Genomic DNA, 19,569 nt, shown 5'->3' on the forward strand with positions numbered 1-19,569 from the left:
CATAGAGTACCATACAGCTTCTTCTGAGTACTTGATGATGTTGCCATAAAAAATTGTAGTTTGCCGTGATGTAAACCTCAAGGTTGAATGGAATCAGTACCTGGCAGGCAGAAAGTAAGGCTCTGTTTCTTCAGCTCTGATGATCCTTGCACCCAAAGTAGGAGGAAGTCTTATAGATGCTGGGATCCACTGGCAAGACCTGTAGACAAAATTACATATGAGATGGCTGCAGGCTTTGCAGAGAAGATCTGTGAGCACTAGTCAGAATCTAGTGCAGAAAGGGAAATCAGACTTGTGCTTGGATTTTTCAGATAAAGAAAGTACCATTTATTTTTTAAATATATTTTTTAATGTTATTTTTTTTTTGAAAGAAGAGAGCATGAGCAGGGGAGGGGCAGAAAGAGAGGGAGATACAGAATTTGAAGAAGGCTCCAGGCTCTGAGCTGTCAGCACAGAGCCCAACGCAGGACTCAAACCCATGAACTGTGAGATCATGACCTGAGCCGAAGTCAGATGCTTAACTGACTGAGCCATCCAGGGGCCCCAAAGAAATCACCATTTGGGAAAAAAAAAATGAAAACAACATGAAGGTGCTCGCTCACAATCAAAATATCAAATTTTATTCTTTGGCAGTAAGAAAGACACAGTGAAGTATCAAAAGTCTAGGCAAGTAATAATAGTTTAAAAGTCACAGGTCTATTAAAATACACTAAAGACTAAATATCATGTTGAATTTGAATCTAACTTTTCTTCACTGATTCCAAAAGCACTCTAGACTCTTATGGTGTCTCAAGGTCATCATTATAAATAATACCATAACATTTTTGGCTATTATTATTAAGTAATCATACCTGCCTTTACTCAGTACTTATTATTTGCCAGAAACCATGCTAAAGTCTTCAGATATTGTCTTATTTAATTACCACACCAAATTTTTGAGCTAGTTATTACTACCTCCATTTTTCAAAGGAAAAAACTGAGACTTAAAAGGTCAGCCTTCTAGGAAACCAACTTCCTAGGAAAAACTAGGATTTGTATTAATATGTGTTGACTCCAAAACCACTGCCCTTACCTAGTTCACCACCTTTCATGTAAGACATTGGCCCCAGTTACAAGAATCTTAGAGTTCACCCATTGAGATAAAAATGAATATGAGACTCATTCAGAAATAAGTTATGGAGAATTATTGGTGCCACAGGAGTTGAGAAAAAACAGAAATGTGTTTACTAAAGAAGTTAGAAATGTTTTGTGAAGAAGGAAGGACATAAGCTAGTCTGTGAGAGTTGACTAGGATTTCTGTTTGTAGAATCTCTGATGAGTGTCATTGACAGGAAATCCTTTACGCAATGCTTCCTAATGATGTATTATTTAAATAATTCTTATGAAAGCACTGTGAAGTAAGAAGAGCAAATTTCATGATCTTAGCGTCACAGATAACAAGCCAGGGACAAAAGGGACACCTGGGTGGCTCAGTCAGTTAAGTGTCCAACTCTTGGTTTTCGTTCAGGGCATGATCTCATGGTTTTGTGAGTCTGAGCCCGCTTTGGCCTGTGTGCTGGCAGTGCAAAGCCTGCTTGGGATTCTCTGTCTTCCTGTCTCTATGCCTCTCCCCCCACTCAGGCTGTCTCTGTCTCTCTCAAAAATAAATAAATAAATAAATAAATAAATAAATGAATGAATGAATAAATAAAGCAAGCCAGGGTCCAGGGAGGGACAGTGACTGCTGGGTACCCTTATGTGATAATGTGGTCAGAGGGCAGAGACAAGATGTAGGTTTTTGGAGTCAACCATGTCTATTATTTCTCACCACTCTGCTGACACACACACACACAATTACATGCAAGTATACATATACATACACACATAATCTCAAACCAGTAGCTGCACAGAAAGTCCCACATTTCCGTCCTAGACTCTGACTAGCCACGGGGCTTTGACAGACATAGATAACATCCCAGCAGATATATTATCCCCAACTGCACCACTACTGAGTATTTGAAGTCCATATTTTTAGTCTTTTCATTTATAAAAATTACAGTGAGAACATCACTTGAAGATAAAAGGGCAAATGTGATCACAGAAACTAATTAAGGACAATTAATAAATCAAAACTTTAATAAAGCTGTTTTATAGGCAGAAGCTATTCTGGAAATGGTCCTCAAGCCTGCGACTACTCTCCTAAAGGAGAAGTCTTTAAAGGAACAAAGAAAATTGTGAACGAGGACATAGAAGATTCTGTTTGAGAAGTTTCCAAGCACTAAATGAATGGTTTCTTGGGCATGGACTATGGTATGCTGCTTATTAATCTTACTGCCTTGCCATTTCATTGAGACCCTGAACTGGCTTTGCATTACCTTTCTGTGTTTAATGGTGGTGTTTGATCTTCATATATACGTATATATCTATTATTAGGAAAAGAATCATTTGGTAGAACTTTTTCCTGAATATCTCATATCAGTTTAGGAGAGTGGATTATATTTTGCCTTTTTAGTTTTTCCAAAACATAAACGTTAGAAAATACACTCAGCCTAGATTTTAAATTTGCTGGTTGATCTGGCTGACTAGTAAAGAGAGAAGGTAGGTGTGGGGACTCGATATATTTACAGAGATAGGGCATATTTTTGTCCATATTTATGAAGAATAGTGTTTTTTAAAACACTTTCATTTCCACTGAGTCATTCAGTTCTCATGGTCCCCTTGAGAGGTTCAGAAGGCAGACACATTTACTACCATTTGACTGATGGAAAGACTGTACCTAAAATAGGCTCAGAATTTGCTCAAGATAAAATTGAGAGCAAATGGTGAAGGTGGACTTGAACTTTGTTTCTGTCTCCTGGTCAGGTATTCATTCTACCTCACCAGTCTCTACCCGCCCATTTTCCTATAGCTTTCTTTCACTAGTAAGCCATTACTTTTGTGTTTAGGGGGAGAAGTTTTTGATTTGCCATGGCTCCTTATTTCCCTACAAATACATTCTCTTTGCTTTAACATCTTTCTTCATGGACTTTGGGATATTTTACCATGGCAGGAAAAAGATAAGTAGTATAAAAGATAGAGAAGATTTAGTTGTGTTCCTTCCCCCAAATTTCATATCCCTGATGTGCGGAAGGTGTTCCATATTTCCCCCTACTCCTGCAAGTCCTGACCACAGGACCGCATCCAACATCAGCTACACTGATGGATATAGTATAGTAAGTTACTCCCCTTTGCAATATTATTTGTGTGTTCTAAAGCCAACTCCTCTATTTAGGAAGAAAAGACTTTATCCAAAGATCAAGGAATATCAGCCATCAGCTATACTGTTTTGTCCTATATGTTAATGGTGACGAATTTTCATTGATTTTTTCCCCTAAAATTGTATCATAGTTGAGGAAATTCATGTTTCAAGACTCTAAGGAAGTTGTCCAAGATTACAAAGCTAGCAATTATAAAGGTGAGGTTAGAAGAATGAAGTAAATAAAGACATATACCTAGGCACAGTAAATACTGCTGGTTCTTTGCCAACATTCATTTCCACGTTCCTCCTTAAAAATGAAATAAATATATATATATATATATATATATATATATATATATATATATATATTGCTGAAAAGCAAATTGTGGATCTGTGTGTGTGTGTGTGTGTGTGTGTGTGTGTGTGTGTGTGTATACATATATATATATATATATACATACATTTAACCTCTTCTATGTCACCATGAGTTTCAAGGGAGGGTGACTATATTCTGACTCAGGTTTAATTTAACCTAATAGTGGTCTCAACAAAAGCCAAGAATTGTTACTCGAGACAATAAAAAGGAAGAGTGATTTGGGGCGCCTGGGTGGCTTAGTCAGTTAAGCATCCGACTTCAGCTCAGGTCCTGATCTTAGGGTCTGTGGGTTCGAGCCCCGCGTCGGGCTCTATGCTGACACCTCAAAGCCTGGAGCCTGGTTCGGATTCAGTGTCTCCTTCTCTCTCTGCTCCTCCCCTGCTTGCACTCTGTCTCTGTCTCTGTCTTTCTCTCAAAAATAAATAAAAACGTTTTAAACAATTTAAAAACAATTTAAGAAGGAGGAGTGACATCAGCATATGGTGGAATAAAGTGTTTCTCACTTTTGTCCTCCCCTCAACAATGGTTTGAGATCTATCCATGGATAAAAGTGCCTTTGAAGGAACTATGGGATCCAGCATTATACATCAAGTCCCTCAGGATGAGTCTCAAACCCGTGCATTGGGTAACAGACATACAGACCTCAGTCCTGGCAATGGCACCTGCAGTGGCCTATGAATGGCCCTAGCCCCTGTCAGTCAAAGTCAGGGACTCCCTGGAAAACAGTGTTTTAGACAATCACCCATGGACAAAATAGCCTTTATGGAAGTTCAGGTTTTCAAAGGAGAAATTTCAGTGTACTACTGGAGCAAAACAATACAAGTTTGGACACACGGGAAAGGGTAAGAGGAGCAGATTTACTACCCATATCAGCCCTCTTCCAAGATAGCACAGTTTATGAAGAAGAAAGATCTTGGCTGTGATTTCTCTCATGGAGGAAATTAAGAAACACAACTGATTTCTGTATATTGATTTTATATCCTGCATGTTTACTGAATTTGTTGATCAGTTCCAGCAGTTGTTTTGTTGATTATTTAGGATTCTCTCTCTATAAAATCATATCATCTGCAAATCACAACAGTTTTGCTTCTTCATTTTCAAATTGGATATATTTTTATTTCTTTGCCTTGTTTAGTTGCTCTGGCTAGGACTTCCAGTGCAATGTTAAATAAGAGTGGTGAGAGTGGGCACCCTTGTCTTATTCCTGATCTTAAAAGAAAAGCTTTCAGTTTTTCACCATTGAGTGTGATACTAGCTGTGGGTTTGCCACCTATGGCCTTTATGATGTTGAGGTTTATTCCTTCTATACCCAATTTGTTGACATTTTTAATCATGAAAGGATGCTGTATTGTGTCAAATGCTTTTTCTTTGTCTCTTTTTACTGTTTTTGGCTTAAAGTCTATTTTATCTAACATGTCCATATTGTACAAAACCATCTATAGATTCAATGAAATCCCTATGAAAATTCCAATGACATTTTTCACAGAAATAGAAAAAACAATCTCAAAATCTATATGGTGTCACAGAAGTCCCAACTAGCCAAAGAAATCCTGAGAAAGATAAACAAAGCTGGAGACATCACACTTCCTCATTTCAAACTACACTACAAAACTGTAGTGATCAGGAGAGTATGGTAATAGCATAAAAATACACATACCTGTTAGAATCAGGAAGAGAAGAGAAAACAAGTGTTAGTAAATATGTACAGAAAAGGGAACTTTTGTGCACTATTGATGGGAATGTAAATTGGTGCAGCCACTGTGGAAAACAATATCGAAGTTCCCCAAAAATTTTAAAATAAAACTACAATATAATTCAGCAGTTCCACTCCTGGGTATTTATCTGAGGGAAATGAAAACACTAAGTTGAAGTGATATATACACCCCATTTTCAATGCAGCATTATTTGCAATAGGGGAGACAATGGAAATAGCCTAGATGCCTATGGATGAATGAATGGATAAAGAAAATTTACTGTACACACACACACACACACACACACACACATACACACATGAATATTATTCAACCATAGAAAAGGAAATCTTACCATTTGCAAAAATATGAATGGACCTTGATGTCATCATGATATGTGAAATAAATCAGCCAAATAAACACAACCCATATGATCTCACATGTGAAATCTCAAGAAAAGAAAAGAAAAAGCTCACAGATACAGAGAACAGATTAGTGGTTGCCAGAGGTTGGAAGCAGGGGCAAGGGGGTAAAGTGGGTGAGAGGATCAAAAGGTACAAATGTCTAGTTATAAACTAAGTAAGTCATGGGTATGTAATGTACAGCATGGCAAGTATAGTTAACAATACTGTATTCCACATTTAAAGTTGCTAAGAGTAAATCTTTTTTTTTTTAAGTGTTTATTTTTGAGAGAGAGGGAAAGCATACATAAACGGAGGAGGGGCAGAGAGAGCTGGGGACAGAGGATCCTAAGTGGGCTCCATGCTGACAGCAGAGAGCTCCACGTGGGGCTCAAACTCACAAACCACAAGATCATGACCTGAACCCAAGTTGGATACTTAACCAACTGACCCACCCAGGTGTCCCTAAGAGAGTACATCTGAAAAGTTCTTATTATAAGGAAAAACAAATGTTTTAACTTTAGTGATAGGTATTGACCAGACATATTGTGATGATCATTTCACAATATATACAAATAATGAATCATTATCTTGTACATCTCAAGCTAATATATCAATTATATGTCAATAAAAAATTATTTAACAAAGAAGGGAAGAGCCTTCAGAATCATGTAGAAGAGGGGTCCAAGCTTTGATCAGTGGGTACCTGAAGCTGACCCTATTTTGAATTTCTTGTAATTGAGTCAAAAGATCTCCTTATAGTTTAAGCCACTTGAATCCATGCTTTCAATTCCTGAGAGTGAAGGCATCTTAAACAGTACCCTGCTATTTTATGAGATTTAAAGATTCTTTTAGTGGCATGCAACATAATTACACTTGAATAGGTGGAAGGCAGAGAAGACCTGCCAGGCAGGGCCACATAGGGGATTGCACTCTAGAAATAGGGTAGCAGCAAGCTAGAGTTGTAGGGTACAGCTTATGTGTGACAGTTGAGGTGAGATTAATTAGGTTTGTGGCTCCCTGTGAACTGGCTAATTCAAATAACTTCTCTGACTCCAGGCACAGGGACAGTTGCTAGTTGTTTGGTACCTGGCCTTAGGGTAATTGGGCATTAGGTATTAAGAGGCCCTGGAGTGTGAGACCTGATAACGGAAGGGATTTGGGTATGGACTTAATCACCTGGCCCCAAACAGGAACTGACCAACCTCCAGAAGGGCCTCAAAGCTGGATCAAAACAGCAAAATTTAAAAGTAAACAGACTACATTACACATAGTCAACCGAAAGAAGTAGCAGCTGCCACCTTCATTCATTTCCCTTGGACAAGCTTCCCAAGGCATCTCTGGGCATTTCCTGTCTCTACCTTCAGGAGCCATGACCATGCCAGGAGATCCCTGATGGTCAAGGGCCAGAGTACAAGCTCGCACACACCTACACACACAACACACACACACAAATGGCCATCACTATTCAGGGAAAAGTCTTGAATAGTTGATACCAGAAGTCACCCGTCCTGACTAGCACAGAACATGGCAGGAGGCAGTACAGGGAGAAGCCGTACTTAACACTGCCAAGAAAGAAAATACAACCTGAGATCGATGTGCCTCCAGCCAAAGAAATAGGTCCAGGCTCAGCATGGACTGACACTACTGGTAAAATGAAGCTACATAAATCCAACACCCTTCAATATGTCTAAAACCCCAGGCTTTCTGAAGCTTCTTTTCAAAGCTATCTTCCGAAACACAAAGGATGGTCTCATTTTTTTTGGAAGACAAAGGTAAGAGATAAATCCAAAACCGCCTAAGATCTCCCTGAGGTGCAGAAACCTAGGAGAGATATTACATTTAAAAAGAAGGACACCAAACTATGAGAAACAGGAATATATGTATTAATGAAAAAAAAATCAAGGATGATTCCCCCCAAAGCTTCCTAAACCTTAGATCTTACGGGCTATAGGATTACCTTTTCAAACGATTTTAAAGATGTGTTCTCATGGAATAATCATTCAGATTCAAGCTGCCAGAAAGCAAAGAGAAGCTTTCAAACTATCTACAGAAATACTGAGAATCCTTGTAAAAATAAGAGCATCATTATTTTCCCTGTCTTCTTCAAATAGCTTTTCAGAATTTGTGTGTGCTGCTGGGATGAGTCTTATACACTAAAAAATACAGCAACTAAACTCCTTCTTCAAGTACCTTATACATAAGATAGACAATGTCCCACATAATATGGATCAGGAAATTTTTTTGAATACAGTGACCCCAGTTGAATACATTCTCAGACCCTTCACATAGTTGATAATCACTAGCCAGGGAATTTAGGGCACGCTATTTAACATCCCTAAGCTTCAATCTTTTTAGCCATAAAATGGGGGATAATACGTGTCCCAATGTTATAAAGATTAAATGGAGAAACCTATGCTCACTGTGCAATGTAGAGTGTATTGCATCAACATTAGCTAATACTTACATGGGAGCACTACACTGGGATGGGAAGTGTTAAGATAACTGAGGTAAACTTCCTATCAGAGATTGAAATAGATTTTAAGTGAAGTTCCTCCTCCAGCTACCACTATTATCTGCCTGAATTGCTGGGATGAGAAAGATTCTAAAGTTGTATCCAGGCTGAGTAGGAAAGACTGCCTGATAGACTAATGCTTTCTGCTATGGGTTTTGAATAGAAGAGAGTTGGTACACATTCTGTGTATTTGTCTCCTGGGAAAAATTATTTTATGTCCCTCCTGGGACAAGTTATTTTATGTCTTTTCCACGTCTGTATTTGATTCTGTACCACAAACTTTCTTCTGTGAAGAAGACATCAAATGCAAATAATCCTGGAAGAAGAAATACAATGATTTAGTCACCTCATTTAATTACCTTAGGGTACATTTGCAATTAGTTACCTTCAAGATTTTATCAAGATTTACTTACAATTAGACATGCTATGGATAGTTTATTAAGATTGGTTTATGGTCATTCTGGTGCTAGCAGTTGTAAATACATCTCTAACCGTAGAGCATCTCGTGTTGGGTATTCCTGGGACACAAATTAACTTGGAAATCTATATCCACTATTCCTTAGGAGTTGAGTATTCACCCTATTCCCAGGGATAGGTATGTGATAACCAGACCAAATGTTTCCACTGTGCCAAGCCAGCCAGTGGTCCACAATACTCTCCAGGGTACTAGCCCTGTGCCTCTGCCTTCATTTTAAACACACCTTCAGGGTCTTCTTCTGTGGAGGTAAATACCCTTGTGGAGGTAAATTTGGCAATATGTATCCTAATAGTGTTCATTTGTTTAGACCTGATAATTCTAGGAATTTATTTGGGAAAATAATTGCAGATGTGTACATAAATTTATGTGCAAGATTATTCATTACAGTATGTTCAGATTTCTTTAAAAACTTAAATTACTTGAAAATGAATATAGGCTAAATTATGATAACCCATAATGGCATAGCAGTCAGTAAATTATGTATTCGAATAAGTTTAATGACAGGAAATTCTTTTAATGAAATATTAATGGAGAAAATTAGGTATAGTAATTATAATTGTTAAAAAGAAATAAATCTTCAAGTGTAAAAATATAAAATACCCATATACATGATTTATGGAGGGAGAGATAGTAGACTTCTTTTTTTACTCCAAGTACACAAAGTTTCCAGTCTACAGAGAAACTCTGTGGGCTGGACTCTGCTCTAGAAGAACTAAGTTCTGCTCTCAGGAGTAAAAGTGTATGATTCAAAGTGGATTGCTTCATGTGACTTGCATTCCTACAACTTCTAGAAATAGCATATCAATTTCCCTGCCTCAGATACAACTTCCCCACTGTGGGTAGTCTTGATAGGGCTATTAATCAAGGTGTTCTGTCCTTCCTGGTCCAAGCAGCAGGCACGTTACCCTGTGTAGGCTATTTGGACACTCTCTTGAGGATTTGGATTATGGAAACAGGATTTAAAAGGATTAATATTGACCTAACACCTATATCAGTGGCCTGAAGAGATAAACCATTATTTTTTGCTACTAAAAACCCTGTTGTTATTCTGCCCTTATTTTTCTGAAGCTAATTCTTTAGCTCTTCCTTTAATTCTTGACCCACCATTTGACCTTCTGGTAAGTGTTTTTGTTAACCAGACTTGGCTCTTCTGTATCTTATAACCCAGGAGTCATAAATTAATAAAGTTATATAAAATAAATAAATTATTTTAAAAAGACAAAAAAAAAAGTTCTGTCTGTGAGATTGGTCTTAGATCTAAGACTAGTGAGGTTCCTGGCATTCCATAGTCTGTGACCCTCCTTGCCTATGGGTCTATAAACCCTTACTTCATTTCTTGTTACACGCTGCCAGTCCTGGAATGCCACTTGAAAAACTCAGCTGCCTCTCACTTTTTTTTCTGAAGGTATATTGTCCCAAGGGGCAGTCCTTGCCCAGTAAATTGCCAAAGGAAGCCAATCTGCACAGCTCTTTGAGTAGCGGCCTCCCAGATGTTCCTGCATTTATCACCTCCAGTGGGTGGCATTGGGTCAGAAGACAAGAGGATGATGTTTCTGGGATTTATTTTTTATATCAATGAAAGAATCATTTGAGGCTCTTGTAAGATAAATGGATTTTTTTCCTAGTGGCAATTATTGCTCCAATAGTTGGTATTTTCTATTCACATGGCTTAAATTCAGTGATATTACAGTCTCTAAATAACTGTGAAAAGTCACAGCTTGACTTTTATGATTGTTACCCCTCTGGAAAAGTTTGGCACAATAAGTCTTAAATTATACAAGAGCACATTGAAACCATAATGAAACACCATAGGATCCTACCAAATGTGGTTATTATGAGTTAATTCTAAATACCCCCAGAATGCTTCTACCAGGGAAGTTTCTCCTCTTAGTCTTCCCACTATCAATTCTTATTTAAAACCTGGCTCAAAATTCAACACTTCTAGATTAACCATGACTGAGTATAATGAAAGGGAGAAAGAAAGAAAGAAAGAAAGAAAGAAAGAAAGAAAGAAAGAAAGAAAGAGAAAGAAAGAAAGAAAGAAAGAAAGAAAGAAAGAAAGAAAGAAAGAGAAAGAAAGAAGAAAGATCAATTTTCTATCTGATAGGCAGACCAGGCTAGATATTTACTCAGTCTCTTACAAACTGTGTGATTTTCACGAAGTTGTGTGACCTGTGAATCTTGGCTGTCTATTTATAGATATAGCTGTATAGCTATATAGCTATATAGATATCTTGTGTATGTTTTAGGTGAGGATTAAATAAGCTGGTGGGGAAGGTGTGTAAGTATCCTGTCCATAATGACAACCACCTGCATGATGGGACCATCATTACAGACAGGATACCAGCCACAGTCCATTTAAACCAGGATCCAGACATGGAACAGCAGTCATTTTAAGGACTTGTGTGTATAGAGCAGGGAAACAAGGTAAGGAGGAAAGCATGGCTGGCTCAGGGTATAGTCAAGATACTTTCAAAAGGGATAGCATATGACAAGGCCACACAGTATGAACTCCATTGGTAGAATCAGTGAACAAAAATACAAAACTACTCACTTTGGACTCCTATAAAAATAGATACTCTATTAATGAGTACTTCATTTTTTTAGACAGTATTAGACTTATTGTTTTACTTGCATTATCTCATTTATTTTTTATAAGTTGCTTTCTTTTTCCTTTTCTTTTCTTTCTTTTTTATTTGAGTATAGTTGACATACAATGTTACATTCGTTTCAGGTGTACAGCATAGACATAGTGATTCAGTAAGTTTATACATTTTGCTATGTTCACCACAAGTGTAGCTACCATCTGTCCCCATACATCTGGTATTACAATACCACTGATTATATTCCTTATGCTGTGCTTTTTATTCTCATGACTTAGAATTATGCTAAGTAAAATATATAATTGATTCATCATGGTCATCCTTTATAGTAGGTACTGATCCATTTTTCAGATGAGGGAACTGAGTCTTAGAATGGATGAAACAGTCTGGTCAAAGACTCAGAGTATGAAAGTGGCTGCGTTGTAATGAAAACACAGTTACCTGATTTCAGCACCTGGATCTAGACTGCACAAAGAACAAAGAGGGTAGAATCCATGAAAGAACTCTCTTAAGTCTCAACGTGTAGAGAAGGAAGAGTTATCCACTAGATCCAGGGAGATTTGGGTAGCTACCTAGATGTGAAGACAACAATGTAAGGGATCTTGGGACATGCATTTCTCTTCCCAGTTCTCTCAGCATTTCAAATATCATGAAACCATGGCTAGGTGTCTGTGTTTCCACATAATGATAACTAAGGCATGAAGTTGATTACCTGCATCACAGAAGCTCCCAAAATATTTCCATTTAAATACTGAGATAAGAGTTGAGACAAAAATACTTGAACATGAATTGCTCTAATAATGCTTTTCCATTTGCCTCTGTTCTCTCCGGACACATAGGTCTTTACTTGGTCCCTTTTAGAAGAACCTCTACACTTCTTGATGTCTCATCCCACTTCACTCTCTCTTTACTTTGGTCATGGTAGAGCAGTCAGTCACCGCCCATACACTTACTACTACTCATGATGTATATGGCTTATTAGCTCTTTTTTTTAATGCTTATTTATTCTTGAGAGAGACAGAGACAGAGCACAAGTGGGAGAGGGCCAGAGAAGGAGAGAGGGAGACACAGAATCTGAAGCAGGCTCCAGACTCTGAGCTATAAGCACAGAGCCCAATGCAGGGCCAGAACCCATGAACTCTGAGATCGTGACCTAAGCCAAAGTCGGAAGCTTAACCAACTGAACCACCCAGGTGCCCCTTATTAGCTCTTTTAGCAAGCCAACAACAACAACAAAAAATGTAATTGCAAAGTCAAATTACTTGTCAAAGATCACTGAATGTCAATATAATATTAAGATAAAAGTTATGATATGCAAAATGGAAATTCCTCTAAGCAATATTAACTGGCTCACCTTGTCCACAATTTGATATGTTATGCATATTGATGGTGTAGCCTTCTTTGCATATTCTGATTGCACAGTGGGTGGAATGTGGGCAAGGGTGAAATGTAAAACACTTAAGGCATTGCATCTTCAATGGGGAATGAGACTGGGAAGAACATTTCAAAAGGGTTTTTCAATCATGAGCGTAGTCATTATTCTCTTAACGAATACTTATTAGACATCTCTCATATTAACAGTATTGAGAAGTATCTCTTGAAGTTCTGTAGCTCATGGGTTTCATACATCTGTGGTGCTTGTTAAATGCAGTTTCCTCGCTTTTAATTTAGGATTTTATTCAGAATCTCTGGGATTAGGGCCAGGGCATCTGGGTGACTAAGTCGGTTAAGTGTCCAACTTCGGCTCCGGTCATGATCTCGTGGTTTGTGAGTTCAAGCCTCGCATCGGGCTCTGTGCTGACTGCTCAGAGCCTGGAACCTGCTTCGGATTCTGTGTCTCCCTCTCTCTCTGCTCCTCCCCTGCTCACATTCTCTCTTTCTCAAAAATAAATAAACATTAAAAAAAATAAAAAGAAATAAAAAGAATCTTTGGGATTAGGGCCAATGAATTGCCCCTGGTGATTCTACTTATTCTAAGCTTTGAAAACCACTGTGTAATGTGCTGGAGGTAAGAAACACAAACTATTCTGATTGTGAAAAAGAATATAAGATGGTTAAAGACACAAGTTACGTATAAGTTGAGGAATAACTAAAATTCTATAGATTTGAGTGTAGTAGTCAATAATAGCTCGTGGAAGTCAGAGGAAGAAGGTTAGAAAAACTTTGAATGAATCAGGAAGATGCCAATTCTGAATAAAATATAACAAACAGGCATAGATTTAAAGGCATCAGAGAGCTGATGAGGGAGCCAAGGATTGAGGAGTTGAGGTACTAGAAAGAAGCAAAGGCCATTGCAGTGTGCCCAACAGTCTGCATGTTGCTTTTGCTATCAGGATATTGGCTTAATATTTTTTAATTGAGGTAAAATTCATATAACACAAAATTAATTGACCACTTCGAAGCATATAGTTCAGTAGAATTTAGTACATTCACAATGTTATATAATCACCAGCTCTATCAAAGTCAAAAACATTTTTATCTCTACCACACTGACCCTGTACAAATTGAAGTCATTTCCTATCCCCAGTGCCTAATCCTTGGCAACCACTAATCTGGTTTCTGTCTGTATGGATTTACCAATTATAGATACTTCAAATTAATAGAATCATACAATACATGCCCTGTAGTATCTAGTTTCTTTTGCTTAGCATAAAGTTGTCTATGTTGTAACATGTATCAGTACTTCATTCCTTTTTATGACTGAATAATATTTTATTGAGTGGATATAACATTTTATTCATTTATTACTTGATGGACAATCAGGCTGTTTCAACCTTTTGACTATTGTCAGTGGTGCTGCTATGAACGTTCCTGTGTAAGTATTTGTTTGAATAGCTGTTTTCATTTTTTTGAGGTATATACCTAGAAGAGGAATTGCTGGACCATATGGTAATTCTGTATTTTACTTTTCTTTTAACCACCAAACTGTTTTCCTAAGTGATTGCACCATTTTACATTTCCACCAGCAATACATGTGAGTTCCAATTTCTTCACGTTAAAAAAAAAATTTAATGTTTATTTATTTTTGAGAGAGAGACAGAGTGCAAGTGGAAGAGGGGTAGAAAGAAAGGGAGACACAGAATCTGAAGCAGGCTCCAGGCTCTATGCTGTTAACACAGAGCCCGAATGGGGGTCAAACTCACAGACCGTGAGATCATGACCTGAGCTGAAGTTGGATGCTTAACCGACTGAGCCACTAAGGTGCCCCCAATTTTTATACATTCTTAACAATACTTGTTATTTTCTTTTTTTTACAATCAATAGCCATCATGGAGCACCTGGACGGCTCAGTCAGTTAAGCATCCAACTTCAGCCCAGGTCATGATCTCACAGTTAGTGGGTTAGAGCCTTGCATCAGGCTCTGTGCTGACAGCTCAGACCTGGATGGAGGCTGCTTCATATTCTGTGTCTCCCTCTCTCTCTCTTTCTCTCTGCCCATCCCACACTCATGCTCTCTTTCTCTCAAAAATAAACATTTAATAAAATAAAATAAAATCAATAGCCATCACAGTAGGTATGAAGTGGCATTTCGTTTTGGTTTTGCCTTAAATTTCCCCAATGACTAATTACGTTGAGTACTTTTCGTGTGCTTACAGGCCATATATATACCTTCTTTGGAGAAATGTCTATTCAAGTCTTCTGCCCATTTTTAAAATTGGGTTGCTTATCTTTTTTGTTGTTGTTAAGTTGTAATAATTCATTTTATATTCTGAATACTAGACCCGTATGAGATATATGAATTGCAAATATTTTCTCCTGTTCCATAGTTGCATTTTCACTTTCTTAATAGTATCCTTTGATATATGAAAGTATTTTATTTTGATGATGTCTATTTTATTCTTTTATTGATTTGTTTTTGGTGTCTTATATTTATTCATTCTTAACGTAAGGCAGTGGCTAGTATAGAAAGAAGCAGCTGAAAAGTAAAGCTGAGCTTTTTGAAGTCTTGCTGTGCTAGAAAGTAAAGAACTAGAAACAGAACCCCCCCAAAGCCAAGTTCTTAATTTAGGCCTAACAAGAATTATATTAAATTAGAAAAAGAATACAACCCAGCCTCTATCACCACAGTCCCTGATTGATTAAGGTGAACATCCTCTACTCTAGTTGCCTGACAGAGGAAAAGGTGAATCCCTTTTACAAGAAGATAGCACCATCCAGAATACTGCTTCCTACAGAGGACTAGCTAACTATCAAAAATTACCTAGCAAACCAAGAAATGGGACCAGAAGTTAAAAACCGACAATAGAAATAACACATGGGAATCCTGGATAAAAAATATCAGAGATTTGAACATAATTGTGATTCAATATTCAAGAAATCAGATGACAAGATAAAATCTATTTTAAAAGAATCAAATAGAAATTCTAAAACTGAAGGATACAATATCTGAAACTAAGAACTCAGTAGGTGCATACAAAAGCAGTTGAGCTTAGCTGAAAATACAATTATCAAGTTGGAAGATACGTCAGTAGAAAATTCTGAAACGGAATTAGAAAGAAAAAATATGGAAAACCCAGAAAAGAGCTCAAAGACACATGGAAAAAAGCAAAACAATCTAACATGAATGTTATGAGGGTCCCAGAAGAGAGATACATTGCACAAGGGCAATGTTTGAGGAGATAATGAATAAGAATTTCCCCCAAATTGCAAAGCATCAAGCCAACAATTCAAAAATTATTACAAACCTGGGACGCCTGGGTGGTTCATTCGGTTAAGCATCCAACTCTTGATTTCAGCTCATATCATGATCTCACAGTCGTGAAATCGAGCCCCGCATCTGGCTCTGCGGTTGCACTTAGTGTGGAGCCTGCTTTGGATTCTCTCTCTCTGCCCCTCCCCTGCTTGTGTTCATTCTCTCTCTTCTCTGTCTCTCTCTCTCTTAAAATAAATAAACAAAAAAATTATTACAAATCTTAAGCAGGATTAAAAAAATATATATACCTGGTCACATCATATCAAAGCTGATAAATACTAAAGATAAAGTACAATCTTAAAAGCAACCAGGTACCAAAAAGTAAACTGCATTCCAATCTTCACTGAAGCATTATTCACAATAGCCATGATATGGAAACACCTAAGTTTTCATCATTGGATGTACGGATAAAGAAGACGTACTGTGTACATACAACAGAATATTCAACCATGAGAAAGAGGGCAGTCCTGCCATCGGTGACAACATGGATGGACCTAAATAAAATCAGCCAGACAGAGTAAGACAAATACTGCATAGTATCACTTATATGTGGGATAATACTACTTTTAAGAAGTTAAATGGATAGAAATACAGAATGGAAAAGTGGTTGCCAGGGGATGGGGATGGGAGAAATAAGGATAGGTTGGTAAAAGGATACAAACTTTCAGCTATAAGATGAATAAGGTCTAAGGATCGAATGCATAACATGGTGACCATAGTTGATAACACCGCATTGTACAACTGAAATTTGCTTAGAGTAGAACTTAAATGTTCTCAGAAAAACAGGTAAATGTGTACATATGTGAGGTGATGGATGTGATAATTAATTAGATCAGGGAAATACTTTTACAATGTATACATATATTAAATCATTATAATGTATACTTTAAATATCTTCTAGATTTATTTGTCAATATACTTTAAGTAGTTGGGAAAAAAAAGCCAGAGGAAAAATACACAATATCTCTAAATGAACAACAATAAGACTGACTGCTAATTTTTGAATAATTTCAGAAAAAATAAGTAATATTATAAAATTAGAATTCTATAATCCAGCCAAAATGTCCTTTAAAAGGGAAGAAGGAGATATGAAACCCCTTGGAATTGCCTGCACAGATATGGTCTCTTCTTTGCTATAATCTTGTATCCTGGCCTTTGTCTTAATGTCATTTTAAGACCCTCCTTTTATTTATTCTTCCAGTGGGTCTCATTATCTTGGAGTCCTACTTCTCTGAAAGAGAGAGAGAGAACTAAATTTGATGAGGACAAAGCACAGTTTTCTTCCTATTAAAGGAAAACCTTTGAGATTATTGATTCTATATTAAATACTCCAACCTTGAGTACAACATCATTTCAAATAGCTGTTTCTTTGTGTATGGAAAGAAGCAAGCACTTTGTTGAAAATTTTCTCTTAAAAAAATAATAACAGGTAAAAGGAGGGCATGCCACATACGGTTGGTAGAGCAGCTGAACAGAAAGCTTTGAAGGCTGAGAACCAAAGCATTCATTTCATGAAATCAAAGCAGCAGCAAATTTAAGCCTAAATACTCTAGGTTTATAACTACAAATAACTTCATTTTACAGATAAGTAAACAGAAGCTCAGAGAGCTTACACAATTTGTTCAAGGTCAGCTATTCCTTGGCATAGTCAGGAGCTGAACCCAGGTTTTCCATATACTTTCTACTCCATCACTCAGAGACTCTTAGTTCATGTGATCTCTATCGCTTAAAGCCCCGTGACCCAAACCATCTTCCCGACAGAACTTCCAGTGTGATGAGATTCAGGCGAGTCCATTTTATAAATAACAAGATGTCTACTAAAGACCATAGTTATACCTATGAGATATAATATGCTAAATTATTAAATCCTACTAACACATGATAATTTATTTTCAGGTGAACTGGGTAACTTTCAGCTTTTGAGTATGGCCTAAGGACACAAGACAGATAATTTTTGATGCAGAGGAATTGATGTGACAAAGAGAAGCCTCATATGGACTTAGGCACAGGTTTGCACATGAAGGTGAAGCATGAAGTTGCTGAGAGAGGACGTTATGATATCTGTGGGGAAACCAAAGGGTCTGGGATTTAATTCTTTAAAAAATTTTTTTTTTTACATTTTTATTTATTTTTGAGAGACAGAGCACAAATGGGGAAGGGGCAGAGAGAGAATGAGACAGAATCTGAAGCAGGCTCCAGGCTCTGAGCTGTCAGCACAGAACCCGATGTGGGGCTTGAACTCACAAACTGTGAGATCCTGACCTGAGCCGAAGTCGGACGCTTAATCGACTGAGCCACCCAGGTGCCCCTGGGATTTAATTATAAAGAACATCCATGGACTTCATAAATTTTTAGAAGTCTTAATCCTCCCCAGCTAGCTTCATATGTCACATGACCCAATTTTGTTAGAACTTAACAGCAGGACCTTATCATGGCACCTCTGGCAAGAGACACCTTATTTCAAAATGATGTCTGAGATTCTTTCTGTTGCCTGCCTTCCTAGCATCCACCTATTATCATGCCCTAAACATATCTCATAATTTTCTAGGCATGGCAGAAACATTTATAGCCAACCAGCTCAACGGTTAGCAAAAAGGTTAATGCTAACTGGGAGAAGAATCCCTTGATGGGAGGTTACCTGAAAGCATCAGGGTTACCCAAGAGCATCATAGTATCCATCTACACAAGTTTAGGAGCAGGTACTTAGAGCAAGGAGAAGTTTCACAGTCACTTAGCCCCTGTTCCCTGACTTTCAGAAGATGGCTCAAGCCCAGATAAATATTAAACATTATGTTTGTGTAAGAGAGAGGACCTGAACCCAGAACTCTTGACTCTTAGTCCAAGTTTCTTTCTGTAGTAATAGTTTAGTGCTTGCCAAGTGTGGTACAGGGACCTCTGAGTATCCCCTAAACCATTTCAGGGAATCTGTAACATAAAAATATTTTCATAATAATATTAATGAATTATTTTCCTTTTACATTCTCCTTTCCCAAGTATATAAGGAAGGTTTCCAGTGTCTGAATAATATATGATGACATCATTACTCTGATGGATAATGAATGTGTGCTTGAGTACTCTTGTGACTTAAAATTTTTTCAATTTAATTTCTAAGATATCTAATATTAACAGATATAATCTACATAAACAAAAGTTCTTCAGGCTCCTAAAAAGTTTTTAAGAGTGTTAAGGATCCTGGAACCAACACTTTTGAGAACCACTGCTATAGATGAGCAAATATTATTAAGCTGCTATTATGACTAAAGCACAGTGCTGAGAGCTTTCTTCGCCCTCAGAAAAAAAAGGTTCCATCCTACTAACATCAGTAAGAAGTATTCATAAGAGAAAAAGGCTGTATGTATTTCTAGTCGGTAACAGGTCAATAGAAGAGATAGATCAAGAGGAGGGTTTTCAAGAAGGATAATTTCAACATATGGTAACGTGGAAGCAGGATGTTTCTGGTTGAGAGAAAAACAGATACTCAGAGGCAGCAGATCATGGAGCACATTCTGATAACCGTCAATCCTTAGGTGACATGTCATGTGCATGAAGTAGTAGTAGGGAAAACCAAGAATGTGAAATGAGATTAAAGTAT

At 37.4% G+C, this 19,569-nt stretch overlaps 1 protein-coding gene across 6 annotated transcripts in view; it reads left to right on the top strand.

Moving 5' to 3' along the window:
* LOC102949004 (lithostathine-like) overlaps positions 1-19,569 on the top strand; it is a 423,911-nt gene that overhangs the window by 391,140 nt on the left and 13,202 nt on the right. For 3 of the 6 annotated variants that reach the window (XM_042981823.1, XM_042981831.1, XM_042981830.1), the window contains 2 exons: positions 2,134-2,289; positions 17,874-18,000. The gene's annotated coding sequence lies outside the window, so the exon portion shown is untranslated. The remainder of the gene's footprint in view (positions 1-2,133; positions 2,290-17,873; positions 18,001-19,569) is intronic. The other 3 variants (XM_042981826.1, XM_042981824.1, XM_042981827.1) reach the window with 3 other exon arrangements.

Source organism: Panthera tigris, chromosome A3 (assembly GCF_018350195.1).
Source record: "Panthera tigris isolate Pti1 chromosome A3, P.tigris_Pti1_mat1.1, whole genome shotgun sequence".
Classification (NCBI taxonomy): Eukaryota; Metazoa; Chordata; class Mammalia; order Carnivora; family Felidae; genus Panthera; species Panthera tigris.